General features: G+C 46.9%; 1 protein-coding gene across 11 annotated transcripts in view; it reads right to left on the minus strand.

Moving 5' to 3' along the window:
- The window catches only part of PTPRT (protein tyrosine phosphatase receptor type T), a 1,049,177-nt gene that overhangs the window by 1,006,727 nt on the left and 21,151 nt on the right, over positions 1-21,299 (minus strand). The gene's annotated exons all lie outside the window — the stretch shown is intronic.

Below are 21,299 nucleotides of genomic sequence, written 5' to 3' on the forward strand. Positions count from 1 at the left end.
GCACCCTGGTCAGCCAGTGATGTAAAATTTTAAAGAGGGCAGAACTATGTGTTCTCTGTGCCCTCCACGCCTTGGACCAAAGGCCCCTTGGACCAAAGGAGAGTGAGTCCCCAGGAGTCCTTGCTGGGGAAAGAGCCCTCCATGATGAAAGACAGGTACGTGAATACAGGGCGCTCCGTTACCGGCCTGAAGAAACCAGGCTGCCTGCTCTCTAGAAAAGGAAACACACTCCCCACCACAACCACTTTGGTGTTTCCAGGTATATAACCAGAGCAATTGCTACGACTTGTTAACTGTCCACCATACGGCAGATCCTGCCATTCGATCCACCTACATTCAATCGCTAGCATTCGGACCACAAATATCCCCTCAGTGGCGTCCACGGAGTCCCCGCGGGGGGCAGGACCGCACACGAGGGCCTGGGGAAGCAGCGATTCTATGTGGCAGAACAGCGTCTATGCGATGGAGCCTTAAGGGCTGATCACGGTCACCGATGCTACAGGTGCTGCCGCCACCACACCACCAAGAGAAGACTGCGCCGAGCTTTTTTTTTAATAGATTATTTATTTATTTATTTATTTGACAGAGATAGATCACAACAAGCAGGCAGAGAGGCAGGCAGAGAGAGAGGAGGAAGCAGGCTCCCTGCCGAGCCGAGAGCCCAGGACCCTGAGATCATGACCTGAGCTGAAGGCAGTGGCTTAACCCACTGAGCCCCCCAGGCGCCCCAGGCACCGAGCTTTTCTGATCACCACGGGCCAGCTTTACAGACGCTTCCTCAGTGACTCCCATGAATACCACTAGAGATAGGCACTGGGAGCTGCACATTACAAGTAAGTGAACTGAGGCACAGGGAACTTGTCCAGAAGCACACAGTCTGCCTGCGGCAGAGCTGGATTCAAACCAGGGAGAATCACACTTTAGGGTGGGGGGTGCCTTAGCAAGAGCTCCCCTCCTCTCCCGGTAAGGAGGCGGTCTCGGGGAGCAAGCAAGGGGCCCCAGCTGGGAGCAGAAGCCTCCCCTCCCCCTCGCCGTGGGTTATCTTCAACAATCCCCTCCATCTTCTCTTCCTAAGGCTCTCAGACAAAGGCAAGTGCTGCCCATTTCTGCGGTTCCTCTCCCTCCTCTTTTGGACTCTTCCACAGTCTTCAGCAAATTGATCTAATATAAATTCAACAGCTCACTGGCTCTAAATCTCAGCCCTGGCTCTTTATCTGCCTAAAGGGCTCACGGGGTTGCTAACTCGGCACTTGAATAAAATCTAACACTTACACATTCATGCATTCACTCATTCATTCAACAAAACTCACCAAGCACCCACTAAATGCCAGGCTCGGCGTGAGAGCGCCAAGATGCTCGCAAGTTTTATGCAGGGTGGGGTGATGGGGTTACACTTGTGAAAAAGGTCACCATGGCCCCTGAGGGAGGTCAGAGTATGGGGAGTGGGGGGTGGGTGAGGTCCGAGGGATGTCAGCCTGAACTAAGCCAGCAATGACAGGAACAGAGAAAAGCAGGCAAGACCCATTCTGGTTTGGGTTCCAATCTTAGAAGAGGAGTTCTGACCACAGATACTGATTAGGGGGGTCCTGTCACATAAATGGAATGGGTGTGGCTGTTATCACATAGGGTGACAACTCTCCAATGAAGGCAAAATCTGATCCAGACTCCTTGGGAAGCTGTATGCAGGGTTCTCTCCCCCAGACATTCTGCTCTGCTGCCCAAGGCAGGAACTGGGCACTTCGGCTTGCAAAGATTCCCCATGCAATCTCCCCATCTCAGCCCAGCAAGAACCACCTACAGGTCAGAGCCCCAGTCAACTCCAACCAAGAGAACAAGCCCACAGAGAAGGCTGGAAAGCCATTACCAGAACCCCACCGCCAAACAAGTCAGTGGAGGAAGACCAAATGGTCAATAGCACTGAATACAGTGGGACAAAGGCTGGGAGAAAACCTGGGGTCTGTGCTTCTTCATTTGCTAAAATGAATTACGTGAACATATATACATGCCAATGGGAAGGTGTCTTGGGGGTCCCCAAGACCAACCCTAGGTTCAGTGGTTTGCTGAGGGACACACAGGACTCAGCATAGAGTCCCACCCACAGCTGTGATGGAGCAAGTCGGTAAAAAGAAAAGACACATGGGGTGAAGTCTGGAGGAAACCACGTGCGAGGTCCCCAGAGTCCTCTCCCAGCGGAGTCACACAAGAGGCACTTAATTCCTCCAACGATGAGTTGTGACAACATGTATAAAGTTGTTGTCTAAGAGGGGGGTTCATTAGAGACTCAGTGCCCGGGGTTTTTTCTGGGGGCTGTTCATGCAGGCACCCCTGCCCAGTACATTCCAAAATTTCAGGCTCTCGGAAAGAAAACAACAAACACTGTTTGTTCTAAACACTTAGTCACAGTGAGCTGGTCCTATCAGTTTGGGAATGGTGGAAAGACTTCTGAAATCCCAGTTCTCAGGGCCAGGAAGGAAGCCTTGTAGAACAGGGAGGGCATCTTGCTCTAGGTTTCAGGGGCCAGCAGTCCACCCAGCCAGCAGCAGAAGAGAGAGAGGACTTGCATCTGCTGCCTGATGTTTTCTGTGAGGAGAGACCCCATCAGACATGGAAACAGATGTGGCAGTGTGCAGGAGACTGGGGAAATGTTGACCAGGCCCAGGGAATAGTTAAAGAGCCAATATGCAGGCCAGATGAAGCTGGGTACCATACATTTATGGAGACCACATTTTTAAGGTTTGAGAAATTTTCCCAGCAGCATCTAGCCACTTAATAAAAAGGATGCAAGAAAATGAGCTGAGTTTGTTCAGGTGTCGGGCTCAGTGTAGGGCCCCAACTGCGGTTCCAGGAAAGAGAATGGCAGATGTGAAGACATGGAATCCATGCAGACTTGGAAAGAAATGTCATAGAAGGAGGCACATAGACACCAAACTGAACATATGAATCATGACATAGGCAGCTCAATCCATAAGGGCAATTTCACTAATTGTAGCAATTAGACCAGGGTGATATCTAGAAATCACCTTGGCAACCACCCCATCTAATGCTTGAATGCCTTCCATACGATCCCAGGCAAATGATCCTGGGGCTCTCCATGAATACATCGGGTAACAGAAAATTCACCACCTTTCAAGGAGCCCACAAATTTCTGGGCATTTGTATCCATGAGAAAAGTTCCACCTACTGCCAAGAGATCAACTGCCTACTGGAACTTTTGGACTCTGGTTCTGCCATCCAGAGCGACACAGAGCAAGGATCCAAGATGGCGTACCATACCTTCCATGCAACCAACACTGGTATTAAACCCTTGGCTCTTCCCACTGCATAGGTATCCATCACTCCCAGGAGTCAGTGACCATCTGTGCACCAATGGCTCCAAGATCTAAAATTCCAGCTTCTCTCCAAACTCCAGACTCAAAAACTCCACTGTTTACTGGATACTCCCACTGCAGAACCCCACGGGCACTCGTCCTCTGCATGCACATGTATCTGACCTTGTGATCTTGTCCCCACAAAACCAAACACTCTGCATGGGATGATGGATCCTAACTCTTTCCCAGCTGGGCATCAACTTTGACTTTCTCTCCTCAAATATCCAGTTAATCACCTGCCTGTTGATTCTCCTTCCTAACTGGTTCTCTGGTCCATCCACCCAATACCCTCCATCCTCACTGCCATGACCATAGTCGAGGCCACCACTATCTCTCAAAGATGTTGCATCACTCATCTCCTGTCTGACACCTTGTCTTCACCCCTTTTACTGGCCTGGAAGTGAAAGTGATGCCTTAAAAGGCAAAGCTGATCACAGCATGTCACTGCCTAGGACTCATGAATGGCTCCCACTACCATGAGGATACAGCCATAACTCACCCCCATGGTCTATATTTCTCTGTAAGAGCTGCCTGGTCACCTCTCTGGCTTCACCCCTTACTCTATAGCACCGTCCGACCCTATGCTCCAACCACATTTAGCATTTTGTCCCCCAAAGCGCCATGCTGGTTCACCTCTGAGCCAATGCAAAGACTATTTCCTCTGCCTTATCCCTAGCCCCCTGCTTCTACATGCAATGCTGGATTTCCCCTCCATTTTCTTCCTGTTTCATAATTATCTGTCCATTTATCTACCTCCTTCCAAAGTCTCTGACCTCCCAGGAGACATATCTGTGTTGCTCACCAATGTCTCCCTAGCCCTGACACATCAGAAGCCCTCTATAAACACTTGTTGAAAGAAAACAAGAATTTCCATCTGTCAGTCACCTCCAATGGTCTGTTTCCTATACTTCTATTAATGCAGCCCCAAATAACATCAGTTTTTTTTTTAAGTTGCCACAGTTCACTATAAATGTACATGTAATTTCCCCCTTGATTGAATACTTCAAATTCTTTTTCCATTACCTACTGCTAAACCAGGTTACCTCACTTCACACCCAGGTATTTCCGCAATTTAAGTACTTGCTGCAGGAGTTTCTTATCAAGACAGAAAGAAGGAAAACCCATTTTCAGGATGAAAAAGGAACGTGAACAGTTTCAGCTTCCATTTTTCTCTAGTTCCGCCCTTGTTCACAGATTAATTTCTGGCACCAGGATCTGTGGCCAGATAGCAGAGAATCATACAGAAACGCCTTCCCCAACTCAAAGAAGCCAGCAAGAATCACTGTCTTCACAATCGTCCATTTTACAATGTGTCTAATTATAACTGAATAAATTACTTCTGCCATTCTGCAGAAATACTTAAAATAAATAGCTCTCATTCCTTGAATTAAAATCATAGTCTTTTGTTCACTGTTTTCTATTTCATAAAGGAACAGAGCCTGTTGATTAAAGATCATTTATAGGACTTCATTTTCCATCTATTTTATGATATCACTTTAAAATATCCCCAAATATTCAGCTGCAAGGAGGGATAAGAACTACTGGAAATTGGCTCTTTGAGACTTTTTGATGAGAAATGAAGTTGTGGATGTAACTCTCAACGAATGAACATATATTAGAAAAGCCTATTTTAATAACCACTTGGTTCTTCTCCCTGAATTTTTTTTCTCTCCCCAACTTCCTATATTTTTCTTGAGATTACAACATAATCCCCACTGACACACTAAATATTACCTCTCTGTAGTGAATGGACGACACTGAGACAATAAATCACTTTGAGCTAACACAATATGCCAACCAGCCCCGGCTAAGCCAAATATTTGACGAAAGACATACAAACTGAAATTTAGCAAGGCAGGAACACTCTGGGAATTATGTCCTGAATATCAACCATCTCTAGTACCTCCTCAATGGAAAAACTAGATGTGCAAGGAGATCATCTGTGAGTGTGTAGAATGATTCTGGGACCAGAAGAGCCACAGTTAGCCAATCCCGGGAGGCACCCTGGAAAGAGATTCTGGGCAGGTCACCCTCCAGACTTGGTGGGTGTCGTGACAAAGTGAAGACTCTCCAGTTCTGGACCAAAAACAAACACACAACCATGGCCCATCATTTTCCTGCCCTGATGCAGAAATAAGCATGATGTCAATGGAAAAGACAGTCTGGTGGTGAAATTGGCCATGACACTGACAAAGCTGACGCGACGGGGCCCTCACTTGCACATGCCCCTTTCAAGACCCTGTACCTAATTCTTAAATTTAAACTGTCCTATTTTTTTTTTTCTTAAAGTAGCCCCCTAAAGTATGTACACCTCTACAAGACCTCCCAGGCCTGGCCTTGGGGACCCTGCGTCACAGTGATTCTAAACAGGCCTTCAGACATGCCCTCAGCGGGCAGGAGGAACAGACTGTGTTCACAGGTCATCTGAAATCCCAGAACGGGAAGACAAGAGCATGGCTGGCCAGTGCGGGAGTCCCTCCCAGAGCTGCCCAGCAGCATCGCTCTGACTCCAATCCCTCTGCCCCTCACCTTCCGCCAGAAACACCAGTGATAATTCATCCCAGCTTTACTCGAGCCGAGCACATTCAGCCCTGTGTCATACCTCTGGATGTGTCCTTCAGGAGCCACTGAAGGGGCACCAGCTTGGAGACATGTTCTGGCGGCCCCCAAATCAAACTGACTACCTCCTCTCCTGTGCCCACCAGCTAGGGGCTCAGTAACTACCCTGAGCCTGAATTCTCACTTACCAGAAACCCACCCCCATGCCTCAGTTCCCCAACCCCCCAGTGAAATGAAAGACAACATATACCCCCCTCAAAGAATGGACATGAGGCTAATTCTTGTTGCAAAACAGAAAATAAATGCCAGGGGTGCCTGGGTGGCTCAGTGGGTTAAAGCCTCTGCCTTCAGCTCAGGTCATGATCCCAGGGTCCCAGGATCGAGCCCTGTATGGGGCTCTATGCTCAGCAGGGAGCCTGCTTCCTCCCTTCTCTCTGTCTCTCTCTGCCTGCCTCTCTGCCTACTTGCGATCTCTGTCTGTCAAATAAATAAATAAAATCTTAAAAAAAAAAAGAAAAGATCAGAAAAGAAATGCCAGCCACCATCGTCATCCTCACTCTACACCCTCCTCAGAGATCCCTCAGGAGTTCATTTGCCCCACAAGACCAAAGACTCTTTCTCCACAGCAGAGACAGAAGCCCATGCACAGAGCTCGGCACCACATAAATATGTGTCGAACACATGAAGGAATTGAGTGATATTTACGCTCTGACCAACGGAGGTAGGATTCAATAATGCATCCCACAGGCTCTTGTTTGCTAACATTTCGAGTCTATATAGGAGAATGCGATGAAAAGTAGAAAACCAGAGGAAGGGGGAGGAAAGCAACTCTGTATGATGTTTCTCTGCATGTTTGTAAGTCCTCCTTCTCCATCAGGCACCTGCAGATCCCACGGCTGCTAGCGGTCTACCCAGTACTCCTTCAAGACACGCATTATCCCTGTACCTCGGTCTGTGGACAGACCTCCAAGGGGCCTTGAAATGAATGGAGACACTGGTCAAAGCAAAAGGACCACACAACCTAGTACCCTCACCCCTGACAGTAAGTACAGCCACCGTTCGTCCCATCCAGATCTCCCTCCCATGGGACCAGACTCTGTGGGTAACTCCACAGCCCTAGACAAGAGTTTAAACGTGCAAAAGATCTCCTTGAGCAAAGCAAGAGCTCTGCCTGTGGCAGTTGCAGAGAAAGTGGGATAAAAATTCCCGGGGGGCCTCCCCAACACAGCCTTCTGCCATCACACCCCCAGGCTATGGGAGGTATGGTCTGCCTCCATAGGGAACCCTCACTCGTCACAACTGACCCTGGCTCCCAGCTCCAGGAAACCCGTAGTTTGAGAATGTGCCACACTTGTTCCCACCCCCCACTGCCCTCACACATCTGTCACTCCGGCCTGGACAGCATTCGCACCAACCCCCCCATCCCATCTCCGGGGCGAGGGGTATCCAATGCAATCATTTCTGTCTATTTCTTCCAAACCCCTCACCACCCTGTGAGGCCTTTTGGACCCTCTTCTTCGGAGCCCCCCGGTTCTATTTGTGTATGCGTCTTTCACCCAGCAAACCAAGCTCTACCTCCATGGAACAGGCACTGGCTGGCTCATCTCCGTAACCCCAGCACCCAACAGAGCAACTGATACACACAGCAGGTCTCTGTAACTGTCTGATGAATGAATGGTTCAATGAATAATCTCTCCTGAGATGACAGGCTTAAATTCCGTTCCACATAACCCCTGAATTTCTTAAAAGATGTGCATTTCTGACCAGTGGACCATTACTCATTATCCCCCAAATCAGCCTTTTTTTTTTTTCCCCAGAAGAAATATAGAACATGTGGGTTGTTTTTTCCTGGAGAAAAATTATGCATAGCAGGACCACTTTGGAGGCTTGGGTGCAGTGGTGGTATAGAATTAGCATGCCTAAAAAATGTACTCTCTGCTACCATTTTTATAGGCCAAAAAAAAAAAAAAAAAACCCACCAGCAGAAGTAAAACAGTATGATGCATCTCACTCTCACCTCCAAGACTGCAAAACCCCAGTATCTTCTGTTCAAGAAATCTTTAAAGTGCCTGAGATAGGTCAGGGATGTTTTTAAAATGTCTTTGTGATATTCTTGCTTCTGGAAGACAAATTAATGCCACAGAATAACTGGGGAAGAGGAAAAAAAAAAAACTTGATTCATGTTCCCTTGGAATGCACTTTGCTTTAATTGTTTTCTCATGTAATTACATATATTACTGGTGTAATTACAAATAATACACATATTTGATTTGTGCAATTATAGAATAGTATATAATTTTTAAATGTGCTACATTTCTTTCTCCCCAAGATCCCTTTGTGAAGGAAACGATTTATCATTTCTAAAATATGCCCTTGTGTATTACATTTTAATAAAGTAAAAATTAGTAAATATTTGCCTTTCTTTTGAATTTCAACAAAATAAGCCTCATCTTGAAAATTCAAGTTTATAAAGGCTCATTATATAGGCCCTAAAAAACCGCTTCCCCTAGGCTAATGCTACCCACTGGAGAAAAGCCAGCCAAACACTACTATTTAGAAAGGTAATTATAGAGCACCTACTATGTGCAAGGCATGCTTCAAGGATGTATTTGTTATGGCCTCGGGTAGAAGGAAATAATATCTCCAAGAACCAGAGAAGCAGCCCTATTCTGGAGTGGTGGAGATGGATGAGAAAACTGGGCTCTGTCCCTTACCGGATGCACATGAAACTCCGCCAGCGTCTGTACAGTGGAGGTCACACCACCTGGATCTAAGGAGATAATGTATGTGAAAGGCCCCGTACGTGCATCCAGTGGTTAGGCAGTTCTTTCTGCGACAGCATAAATCACAACCCTCATGTAGTGCTTTGCATTTTGCTTTGCAGGACCACACTTCATGAGATGAGCTGCACAGCACTGGGGTCTCCTAGTCTTACATTTGTAGAAGTTCAATGACAGCAATGGGCTCATTCAAAGAAAGAGAACTGTGAAGGGTTCAGGGAAGGAATGTGTGAACACCCTGGACATGGGCTGGGAGGAGCAGATGTGGGGGGAAATACAGAATCCCCAAGTGCAAAAACTAAGAAGGGAATTTCAGGATAATTCTAATCCTATTAGTGACCCACACTTAGGTTCTATTGGATCCACAGAATCAAATATCCTTTTTTTTTTTTTTTAAGTGCCCAATGTTCAGCATCAGGAGATTCTGCAAAAACGTTGGATATTTAGATATTCTCTTAAAAATGAAAAACATGGGCAAGACTGAGCTCAAGATGCTTCATGGCAATAGCTGGCTAGAGTCAAGGAGTGTTGCCCTCCATGGGGTCACACCCTAAAACCCATCCTCCCCTGTGTTCATTTATTTGCATAAACTAAGGCACCCCCTAGAACACACAAGCATGGAAACTCTCAAATGGATCTCCAAACAACACGAAAATGTCTCGTAAACGATTGAGGTCTACATACCCCACCAATGTTCTTCCACATTTCCTGGAGCCCCCTATTTGGGGAGTTACCATTGCTCTCTTCCCAGAAACCATAATTGCAACTGCTGTCATGACCGTACCCTCCCCGCCAAGGGTCTTCCAAGGCCTGAAACTCACTCAACCCCAGAGAGAGAAGGAACTCCGGAAGAAAATAACTACAGCACACATATAGTGAAATGTTCAGTCTTCCTAGAGATGAAGGGTGGGTGGTCTGCCCCCATGTTTATGTGTGAGAAGGGAATGGACAGGTCAGAGTTGGCTTGAGATGCCCTGAGGATTCTCCACCTAAATATTCAAGAATATGTCTCTAGCCTTGGTGCTTCAATGGCGTAAAAGATGGTATAGCCTCAAAAAAAAAAAAAAAAAAATGGTATAGCCTCCAGGCACAGGAACAGAAAGCTTCTAAGAAGGAAAGCTAATAAAGAATTTCAAGAAGGCCAACTGCCAATGAGAAAACTGAGTCTCGGAGAGCTTTAGTAACTCTGAAAACTGGCAACCAAATCCAGAAACTCAAGATTCCAGATCTGTATGAACAAGCCGCACACACGTACTCCTGCTTTTGCTGTTTACTTAAAGATACACCCCCATTCAACCCATAGATGCATCAAAGCTAAGAAATCAAGAAACTAGAAGTCTAGGGAGTCCAAGAGTCCACCTCTTGTAGCAAGACAACCATGTAGCAAGACAACCTCTGCAAACCTCTGCAAACCCGCCTGGAGCCACCACATCTGGGAGTCAACAGCAATAGGAATGACTTGATGCTTCCTTTTACAGTGACATCCTGAGGAAGCTTTAAAGATTTCATTCTGCATTCATTCCTCATCAGGGAGACAATGGTTTTGCCAAATAAGAGAACTGCTCAGGAAAAGCCTGTCTCTCATGTTCAAGTTGAACCGTGGCCTCAAAGACCAACTAAATAAATTTACATTTTAAAACTAAGCCAAACAAAATTTTTTTTCCTTTTTTTTTTTTTTTTTTTTTACATTTACCAGAATACTAAAGTAGCTGGTTCTACAGAGTAGGATCACAGAGACACTGTTTCTGCTCCTATCCTTTCTTCTCTTTGTTTTCTTAAATGGGCCTGTCTTGCTTATCTTAAAATATCTATAGCTGGACAAGAAAAATAAAACATAGGAATTAATCCCATTCAAGTCAGACAGCCGAGCCATGCATCTTGTCCCGATCTGGGACCAACAGATCTCCTGGTGGAGCTTAGCTTGCACTTCTTGTCTTCCCTGTCCTTGGCTAGACTAGGCAAGTTCCCCTCAATGCCCTGCAATCCCGACTGCATCCCCCAATCTAAGCAGCAAGGCCCACGGCACATAGTAGACACCTAGTAAATATTTGTTAAGTGAATAAATTCGTAGTGTCTTTTATTTCCCTTTACCCACTCCTTCTCTGGGTCTGTCAATTTAGAGGATGTTACTCAGGTGAATGATACTTCCTGGAAGAGACGGTACAATTAATTACCCTTGTAACCTCAAAAATCATATTTGAAGTCAAACCTGCGCAAGTGACAAGTAGAGGATATAAAAAAATGGCACTCTCCTCAGCCTCTTAATTACATACCATATATCAAACTTCTCCTAAGCTCTGAAAATGTCCCATTTAACATTCTGTACTTGGCATTCCATTCCAAAACCTGAAACGGGGATTGTATGACTTAAATATTTCTCTGATTTTTTTTTTTTTTTTTTTTACTAACTTCTTCCCCATTTTTACCCCTCACCCAGGTTTTCATACTGGCCAAGAGAATCTAGGGGCAGCTTCCTAGTTGTTCAAACCCAGATACTATATTGTCCGGGCTAAGAGCTAAAGGACACTTAACCAGTGCCAAATACAGGAATACACTCAAAGCACATGGCGAAGTTGGTTGCCATCACATATATAAAGACGAAGGAACACTGAGGCAAAGGCATGCTGAAGACACCCAGAGAATCATTCCTCTGAGCACCCCTCTCTGTGAAGCGAAGCATCTTAAGTTTGGAAACCCCAGTGTATGACATGATCGAACCATTGCTAAAAAGCACGCGTGTGTGTATGTTGGATGTGTTTGCACACCCACGGGAAAAAGAAAGGACACACAACAAACAGGAAATAATAATTAGCCCTGTCTGGCGGAAATGGAAAAGCCCGTGGGCTAAGGAAGATAGAGACTTTCACCGCTTGTTCAGCATAATTCAGATAAAGGGACAGAATTATGGAAGGATCGTACGTGTGTGTTTCGCTTCCTTTTTTTCCCAATAAAAAACTACACAACAGGGCGCCTGGGTGGCTCAGTGGGTTAAGCCGCTGCCTTCGGCTCAGGTCATGATCTCGGAGTCCTGGGATCGAGTCCCGCATCGGGCTCTCTGCTCAGCGGGGAGCCTGCTTCCTCCTCTCTCTCTCTGCCTGCCTCTCTGCCTACTTGTGATCTCTCTCTCTCTCTGTCAAATAAATAAATAAATAAATCTTTAAAAAAAAAAAATACACAACAGTGTGTGTCTATGTGAAGATCGGTTCTCCACCTTCAGGTGAAAACACAGTGTCAAAACAAAAAACGTATAAACAAAGAAGCGCTGAGAAACAAGAGCAGAAGCAAATGGTCTGAAATTCTGAAATTCTTAGGATGCCCTGGGGCATCTTAAGCAAAAGCCTCAGCGGCCAGGGCCACTGGTCACTTCCGAAACCCACAGTGAATCTGACATCCAGAGGGGAGGGAAAACCCGCTTTCCCCTTCGTCTCCTCATTGGCCCAGATATGGTCCCATGGCCACGTATTCACCAGTTGCTGTGCCCAAGGAACCGCAGGAGCTACTTGGTTCAAGAACCCAGGCCTCAGCCAATCACCATGAGTGGGAAAGAGGGATTATCTCTGATTGGATAAGATTGGGGGAAGGGGTGGGGTTGGCGTTGTTAGGCGTGAGAGCCACTCTTAGGGAAAGAGAATAAATAACTACGTACAGGGGCGCCACGGTGGCTCAGTGGGTTAAGCCGCTGCCTTCGGCTCAGGTCATGATCTCAGAGTCCTGGGATCGAACCCCACATCGGGCTCTCTGCTCAGCAGGGAGCCTGCTTCCTCCTCTCTCTCTGCCTGCCTCTGCCTGCTTGTGATCTCCGTCTGTCAAATAAATAAATAAAATCTTAAAAAAAAAAAAAAAAACTACGTACAATCAGAAGGAAAGGGTGAATAATGCTGGGTACGCCATCAAGAGTAAGGGTTCACGTTATCATCCCTATTCGGCGTGAAGGATGCTGGGGGCGGGGGCACAGAGGGGCTCAGTCGGCCAAGCATCTGCCTTCCGCTCAGGTCATGATCCCAGAGTCTTGGGATGGAGCCCCAAATAGGACAGGGAGTCTGCTTCTCCCTCTGCCCCTCCCCCTGCTTATGCGCTGTGTGTGTGTGTGTGTGTGTGTGTGTGTGTGTCAAATAAATAAAATCTCTTTTTTTAAAAGGGAGGCTAGTAAGGTTTCCTAGATTGTTCCTTTTCCTCAGCATCTGCTTGGTCACTAAGTCAAGTCAAATTCTTTCCTTATCAATTACCACAATGTGTGTGTGTGCGTGCACAAAATTTATAAGCCTTAACCTGAACTATTCCAGCCTCTCCCCACTTCTATCCCTGATTCTGGGCCTGTGCCCTTTGACTCAGCATTTTACCAACCATGAGAGTAATTATTTTACGAAGCAAATTTAATCATGTCACTCTCCTACTTGGAACCTGCCAATGGCTTCCCATTGTCCCCAGAACTCCTTGGTGTCTCCCAGCAGTAGGGCCCTGGGCTAGTCCGCCCTGCCAGGATTTCCAGTGTCTTTTCCCATCAAAACCACTTCACTCCCCCTCACCAGCCTCAGCCGCTCACAGGGCTCCCTGAACCCATGTGCTGCCTCAGAATTCTGCATCTTGGCTTCGTTCATTCATCCCCTAACTCCCTTGCCCTCACCATTCCTACCTGGAGACCCAGTTCGCCTAACCCACCCCACCCCCAACAGAGATGAGAGAACACAAGTAAGCCTTTCAGAAGTAGGCGGCATGTGGAGCAACTCCAAGAGATGGCCCTATCCCTCCCCCCCCCCGGGAAAGAGAGTGGCAGCAAGTTCCTTCCAGGTGAGAAGATACACACCTTCTACATCCTTGGGTCTTTGGGGAAAGGAGACGCCAGACTGTTAAAGCCATTAATAGTCTCCTCCAGGAGAGATATTCCTCAAAATGGCTGGACTCCCTTTAAAAATGTAAATCAATTTCTCACGCTTCAGAAATATAACAGCCAGGACAAGACTCTTCCACGTCTGTGAGGAGGGCCAAGTCACTTGGCAGGAGCAGTGGGTACAGTTAGTGTACGGGATGCCGGCATACTTGGAAGACAGCAGGGTGCACTTGTGGATGGATTAGACGCTGGGTACGAGAGAAGGAGAGGAGTCAAGAAAGACTCAAGGGATCTGGCCTGGGAAACTGCAACTGTGGGGCTTCCATCAGCTGAAGCTGGGAAGGCTGAGAGAGGTTTAGAAAATCAGGAGCTCGCTGCCGGCCAAGTTGGATGTGAGATGCTTGTTAGACACACAAGTGTAAATGTCATGTAGTTGGCTATCGGAGTCAGGTTATCTAGAGACACTTCAGGGCTCAAGCTATAAATTTGGGGGTTGTTTTATTGGAAAAGGTCTTCAGAACCATGTTTATCTGGGCACCTGGGTGCCTCAGTTCGTTAAGCGTCTGCTTTTGGCTCAAGTCATGATCTCAGGGTCCCCGCATCTCCTGCTCAGCGGGGAGTATGCTTCTCCCTCTCCTGCTGCTGCTCCCTCTGCCCCTCCCCAACCCTCCCCCCACCCATGAAGCATGCTCTCTCACATGCACTGTCTCTCTCTCAAATAAACGGAACCTTTCAAATAAATAAATACCAAGTTTATCATTAAAAAAAAAAAACTGGCTTTTAGTCCAATTCAAAGCAGGATGAATTACATGGTAATGTTTTGTCTCCCCCATCCTATCCATGCTCCCATTAAAGCTTATGACCTCAGAACATACAGCCAGACCCCAAACACACGGCCCAAGCAGTCACAGCAGCAGGGTACGCCCAGAGGTAAGCATCTCCTGAAACAATTCCATCCCGTGACAGTTCAAGTGTTACCAAGGACAACTTGTATAAAAGCAGGCAGCTAGCTGGGGAGAGCATGGGACACAGAGTCAGAAAACCTAGAAGAGGAATCCTAGGGTGCCTGGGTGGCTCAGTCGGTTAAGCGTCTGCCTTCTGCTCAGGTTGTGATCCCACGGTCCTGAAGTCAAACCCTCCATCAGACTCCCTGCTCAGCAGGGAGTCTGCTTCTCCCTCTGCCCCTCCCCCAACTTGTTCTCTCAATCTCTCGCTCTCGCTCTCAAATAAATAAAATCTTCAACAACAACAAAAAATGTGACTCTTTAGCTGTGTGACCTTAGACAAGCCAATCAACATCTCTGAACCTCCATTCCCTCACATGTGAGACAGGAATGCTATTCACCTCATAGGTTTGTTAGTGAGTGGTTAGTGACAAAATCCATCTGAACAGCTTAGAACTGCTCAGAAAACATCAGCGATCATTATCATGTTTTTACTGTTATTATCAGTAACACTGGACTTAGTGTGGGTTCCCCCAGAGGCAGTTCTCAAGGCCAGGATTAGAGAACAAATGGTTTATTTGGAATGTGATCCTAGGAAACCCTGGTCAAGGGGAAGGCATGTGACAAATGGAAGGAGAGAAACCAACACATTCTGTGTCCTCAAGTAAGTGACTACTGTGGCCAACAGCTACCTAATCCCACGGGGGCGCTCTAGGATCCAGGGTAGGACACACAACCACAAGTTCTCCATCCTGAGGATGATACTTCACTCCTGCCCACCCCTGGGCAATGGGGGGAGGGCTGCTTGCGGGGTGGGGCTGGGGGCACGAACATCTGGCTTTGGCTGGGACACACCACAGTGGCAGGGCCCAAACGGTGTTGGCAGGACCCACTGTGGCATTATCACTAATATCGCTCCGTCTCCTGCCCCCAATCCACCCAACTCCTCTGAGCCTCAGTTTTTCTCCCTATAAAATGGGGGGGGGGGTGCCATCTGCCTCTCAGAGTTGACCTGAGGAGGTTATAAAACGTTTGTAAAAGCCCCTCGCACTGAGTTTCCTCTCTGCTGCTTCTTCCTGTTACCCCCTTCACACTTGAAGGAAAAGGCCAGCCTCCTCACCGCCCACACAGGCCCTTCCAGAGGGCACTTTCAGTTTCACGGCATTGCTCTCGGACTGCAGAGTCCTCCTTCCCTAAAATGGGCTCTCCGGCATCGATACTGATCTCTCCAAATAAGCCTTTCTGGAGGGAGGAAGTGGAAGTGCTTTGAGAGCGAGGACAGCAACTCACATCCCCAAGGGAATTTTCATTTCTGTTGCTGCCTTTGATGGCACCCACAAAACCCGGCCGCCGAGCTCCCAAGCAAATCAGTGAAGACAAAGTCGTTGGTAACCCTTCACGTGTCCACTGCCAGGCTGCTGACAGAAACTCTGGCATGGGGACGTAAGGGGGCCAACCCATCCTGCCCACCCTCCCCCCCAGAAAGACCAATCTTGCAAGGGCCCCCCCAGGAAGCAGGCCTCCCCGATGTAACCCAGCAGCCCATACAGGGGAGCCGGCCTTGAGCCCGGGAGACAAGTGCTCATGTGTGAGCAAGAAACCACCAGAATACCAATGAGCAGGGAGGTCTCCGTGCCAGGAAACCCCCACAACGGCTATTTGTTTGGTGTTCTGGGAAAACTGAATGCCAACAGAGGCCTCACGGAGGCATCCAACAGCCAGAATAAATTTGAAAGAAGTTGACTGGGTTTGGTTACTGACACACAGATAAGTCTGATTAATTAATAATCACTCTCTACTTAGAGTTAGCAACTGACCCCAGACAGCGGCACCTTGCTATACCTACTGAAGGGTTCGCCAACGTTGATAAGGCAATTCAGTTGATGAAAGAATAAAATTAGGTGGTTTCTCTACACAAGGACTACAATGAAGGACCTCCAGGATATCATCGGACTGATTGCTTATGTACCCTCCGAAACAAGCATCAACATCCCCGTTTCACAGATCAAAGGATGGAAACTCAAAGGGTTTCTCAATAATTAGATCATGAGGATAGAGCCAGTCAACAGCAATGCTGAGGATTGGCCCACGCTGATTCATGGAACAAGTCTGCCTCTCAAGAATAATTTTTTTTTTTTAAAAATCTATAGTGTTTTCGTATGCAGGATTCAATGAAATACAGAACATACTTATTATGTTTAGAAGACATTGCTTATCTCTGGGGTAGAACGAGAGGTGATACATGGGAAGAGGTAGGAGGAGACTTTAAGACCCTGGTCCTCTTCTACATCCTGACCTCAATGGTGGTTTCATGGGAGCATCATCTCAAGATGCCAATTCCTCAAGGTGACTAGAAACTTTTTCTTTGTGTATTATTCTCATGCAGGGATCCGAAAATCATGGCCTGCAGGCCAACTGCCTATTTTGTAAATTAAGTTTTATTGGAACAGCCATACTCCTTCATTTACAACATGGACCCTTTGTAGAGAAGTCTCGCCAAGCCCAGTGTAACCTATACACAAAAAGTGAACTGGACTTGGGCGCAGGGTAGATCCATCTTTCTGCTGGTGTTTTTCTAAGCCAATCATGTAAATGAGTTTGCAGACTTTAAGAACATAACAAATGGCAAGGGAAAAGAGCTTAATGTTAGCGTTAGCGTGACATATCCATTGAAGAATTTAAAAGTTAGCTTATAAAAAGACATGCAATCCTATAAGGATATAAGGAAACCAGAACCAATGGAAAATCAAGACCAGAGGGAAAGAGCGGTTATTAAAGAAATCGTCCACAGAGACGTCTCACAGGATGTTTAAGATGGGGCTGCAAATGTGGCTGAGTTTCCCAGACACCCAAGCAAAAACGGCAACAAATACAACACAAATGTACCCCATGTCAGAACACCGAGCCAGGATTTAAAACGTCCCCTGCACAGTCCAGAAAGTATCTAGACCTCAGCACACAACTGAAAGCTGGCTGTTCCTGATAAAAAAGCACCTTTACCCCATTTTTCATGCAAAAAGACAACTCATTTTTTGCTCTGATGGGCAAAAAAACCCTCAGGAGCCTAGTTTTCGCCAACTGCCATGTGGCACTGCCCGTTCCCATCTGGGCTGGCTGGCACAGACCTTGGTGAACAGAGCAGAGGGCCCCAGGAGGGTCCTCTGCTCATGGCTCCATCACAATGACCTACTTGGGATTAGAACAACATTTTAGAGTATAACTGTGTTTTATGGGTCATAAATATTGCACAGATGTTCCTTATTTACATAGACTCGGTAGATTATCACTGCGACATTACCATGCTAATATGGTGATTCCTGCGTTCGGAACTGGAAGGCAGGAAGCAGGGAGATGTAATTAAACAAGCATGGTGCATATTGGGGGGGGGGGTTCGATAACACGAAAGAAACCAAACACATACTAAAACTGCTACCTCTTATGCGATTTTATTCTTCACTTAACACTTGATGGCCAAAGTTAAGACTTTTCACAGCATATCCTTTGTGGGACTGAGAGAACCATCAATTAAACGTTAACAACAATAATAGATGGCATTGAATGTGTGCTTACTACATGCTTGATATACGTGTGACCCGATTTAATTCTCAGAACAACCCTATAAGGTGCGTTTTATTGTTATATCCTTTTAACAGACGACGAAACTCAAGCAGGGCTGGATGGAGGAACTTCCCAGGGCCAGGAATGTAATGGCAAAGGCAGCATCTGGCTCCAAAGCCCTTGTTCTATTAACTGTCGCCCAAAAAGCAAGAACTGTAACGGCTTTCGACAGAAGCAAAGCTCTCTGCGCTGTCCTACTCTGAAGCACACGACTGCCGATGCCCACAACTACTCCAATGAGCCCTGGCGAATGTCACATTGCCTCCCTGCGGACAGAGGTCTCCGTGGTCCTTGCCTCTGGAGGCAGCAAGGAGTCAAGCCTTCAGATGGGGCCTGGGGCTGCCTCTTCCCTCCCCCCTCCCCTCCACACACCAGTCTGGCCTCCTGTGGTTCCAATCACACCACAGGGCTCAGCTTTCCGGCTTTCCGCTTTCCGCAATGACCTGCTGAGCACTCACTCAGCAGAGGCAGTTCTCCCACGGCCTCCCCAGGTTCACCTCGCCATCACCAAGCATCTCTGCCTGCCAGCAACCATCCCCGGCTCCCGCCAAGTGAGCGGTCCCCCACGCTGCCCCTTGCAACAGTGTCTTATGTCTAGCGTCTCTGTGTGACGACGGCCCATGGGAAGGCCCATCTGTTTCCGCAATGCAGACAGCGAGCATCTTGAGGACAGGAGTGATCCTGTCTCTCCCGGTGGGGTAGCCACAGTGGCCAGAGAGGGAACTCGGCGAACCCTGGCGGACCAGAAAAACTGGAAAGAGAAAAAACAGAGAATGATCTGACAGCAACAAGGGTGCCCTGCTGAGAACTGTAGCCACGCGGACCAAGATTTGCCACGAAACAGCAGCCTTCGCCTCTTAGCTGCCTTTGAGTCTCCAAACTACACATCTGTGGTCAACACGGCTCACTTCTTGGCATTCTAGCAACCTCATTTGCCCTTGAGCACATCTAAGTGTTCATGTGGTCCAGGCTATGCACTGTGAGGTGAAGAACAGGCCACATGTGGCAGGCAGGAGCCCACCCTTACGTGTTATGTGGACGGTTCTGCGCCTCCTGCACTGGACTGGTGTCCTCTGGGGAAAAGCCGTCCGCAGATGTCCACCCACAGCGCCTCACCTGTGTGCTCTTAAGGATGTGTAAAAAGGACAGGGAGAGAAGCAGGCATAAATGCATCTGTTTCTTTGCTTCTCTTTTACAAAACGCGTTCCTAAAAATTCAATGCAAATGGAAACTTTGAAATTTGGAATATACAGATCTTTACATGTTAGTGGAGTCGAAGCGGGGCGGGGGGGTGCCTCGGTGGTTCAGGCAGTTAAGCATCTGACTCGATTTCAGCTCGGGTCACAATCTCAGGATCGTGGGATTAAGCCCCGTGTTGGGCTCCACGCTGGGCACGGAACCGGCTTAACCTTTCTCTCCCTCTCCCTCTGCCCCCTATGCTCAATCTCTCTCTCTCTCTCTCAAAAAGAAAAAAAAAAGAGAGAGAAGAAGTGAAATAGAGGAGGGTGTAAGTGGGGAGAGAATTTTAAAAAATTATGAAATCTAAATTATGGTATAAATGTTTCATTTCCTTATTCCTTAAGTGTCATACAATGTACTCTTGACTATTCAGGTTTATTTAAAATGTTAAAAAATACATTAAATTACAAACAATAAATTTAACTTGGGGATATCTTATCTTATATTCTAATTATCTCAGCTTACTGAAAAGGATGAATGTAGCAGAGGATCAAGCTAGAGATGTGGCACCGATTTCCTTTCATTCATGCAGCCTGTCAACAAACCTTTACAGAGCACCCGGTGTGCACCAGGCACTTTCGAGGTGGTGAGCAAGCCAGAACTGCTCCCTCCGAGAGCTTACACTCAAGTGGGAGAAACAATGAAATAAGCAAAGAAAGAAAGAAACACCTTGGGTAGTTGATGCTATTAACATTATCAACATGCCAGAGCAAATATGGACAGGAAATGAAGGAATGATATTTGAGCAGAGGTCACAAAGAGGCATCCCAAGCACAGAGCACAGCAAGTGCCAAGGCCCTGAGGTGGGCACAGGTGCTGACTCTTTGAGAGGTGTCAGAATAGAAGACAATGTGGCTAGTGCGGGAGTCCACAAGCCTTTTCTATAAAAAACCAAAACAGTCATTACAAACAAATCGGCAAGGCTGTGTTCCAAAATCACTTCTTTCATGGGTATTAACATTTGAATTTCTTGCAAGCTTTTCATTTTGAATTTCATGCAATCTTGTTACCAACCATTTAAAGATGGAAAAACCATCTGTAGTTCACAGTCCGCATAGACATGGGCGGCAGGCCAGATCTGGCCCCTGGGAGGAAGTAGGTTGACCCCTTGTCTGGACTCTAGATTTTACAGGCAAGAAACAATAGTTGGGGTTGGGTGTTTTATTTACCTTAAGTGCAAGTGAAGTGATCTGAAAGAGAGGAGGGACCTGGTCTGATTTATGTTTTTAAAAAATTACTTTGGCAGTTGTGTGGCGATTCTGATGGTGTCATCGAATTCCTTGAAAAACGCGTCAGTAGGGAGTGAACGCTGTCCTCTTGATTAAGGAGTCTGGAGCAGGCCATCTTCTACCCAAAGCTCTATGGATCTGTTGATTTCTCGCTGTTTGAATCACCGAAGGTTGCCCCCCCCCATTATTGTGGATTCTCAATCCATAATAATGAAGATTACCCCATTTTCCCCCAACACTAAACACGGCCTCAGAGATGCGATGTTGAAGGATGCATCTCCAGCAGTTCATGCAGGTTTTTCCCTTTTATCTCTTGCACGACTGAAATCATCTGACCAGTAACAAATCGAGGCTAAGTAGTCAACACTGTCTGTACAGCTAACAGGCTCGGTCTTTGCCTCAGATGTGTTACCGTAAGTACCAGCATTTTCCCGTTTCCATTTTCCACTCATTTTTATAATGTAAGAGAAAACTGGAAAAAAATTCAGTCACAGCTGTGCTGACAAAGGTGGTAGGAGAGAAAAAACTGGCCTCGTGGTTGACAGCCACCGGAGTACGATGGCTTCTACTGGTTTCGTAAAGTCCAAATTCTACACTGGGGGCATGACAACTCATGATAAAAAGTGCAGCTTTCTCCCCTCGGTTCTGACTTATATGAAAGGAAAGGCTGTCTGTCAGAGGACTTGGCCCTTTTAGGCTTTGTTGTTTGTCTCTGATGGCCTTTCCCAAATCCT

This window comes from Mustela nivalis (genome assembly GCF_964662115.1).
Source record: "Mustela nivalis genome assembly, chromosome: 8".
Classification (NCBI taxonomy): domain Eukaryota; kingdom Metazoa; phylum Chordata; class Mammalia; order Carnivora; family Mustelidae; genus Mustela; species Mustela nivalis.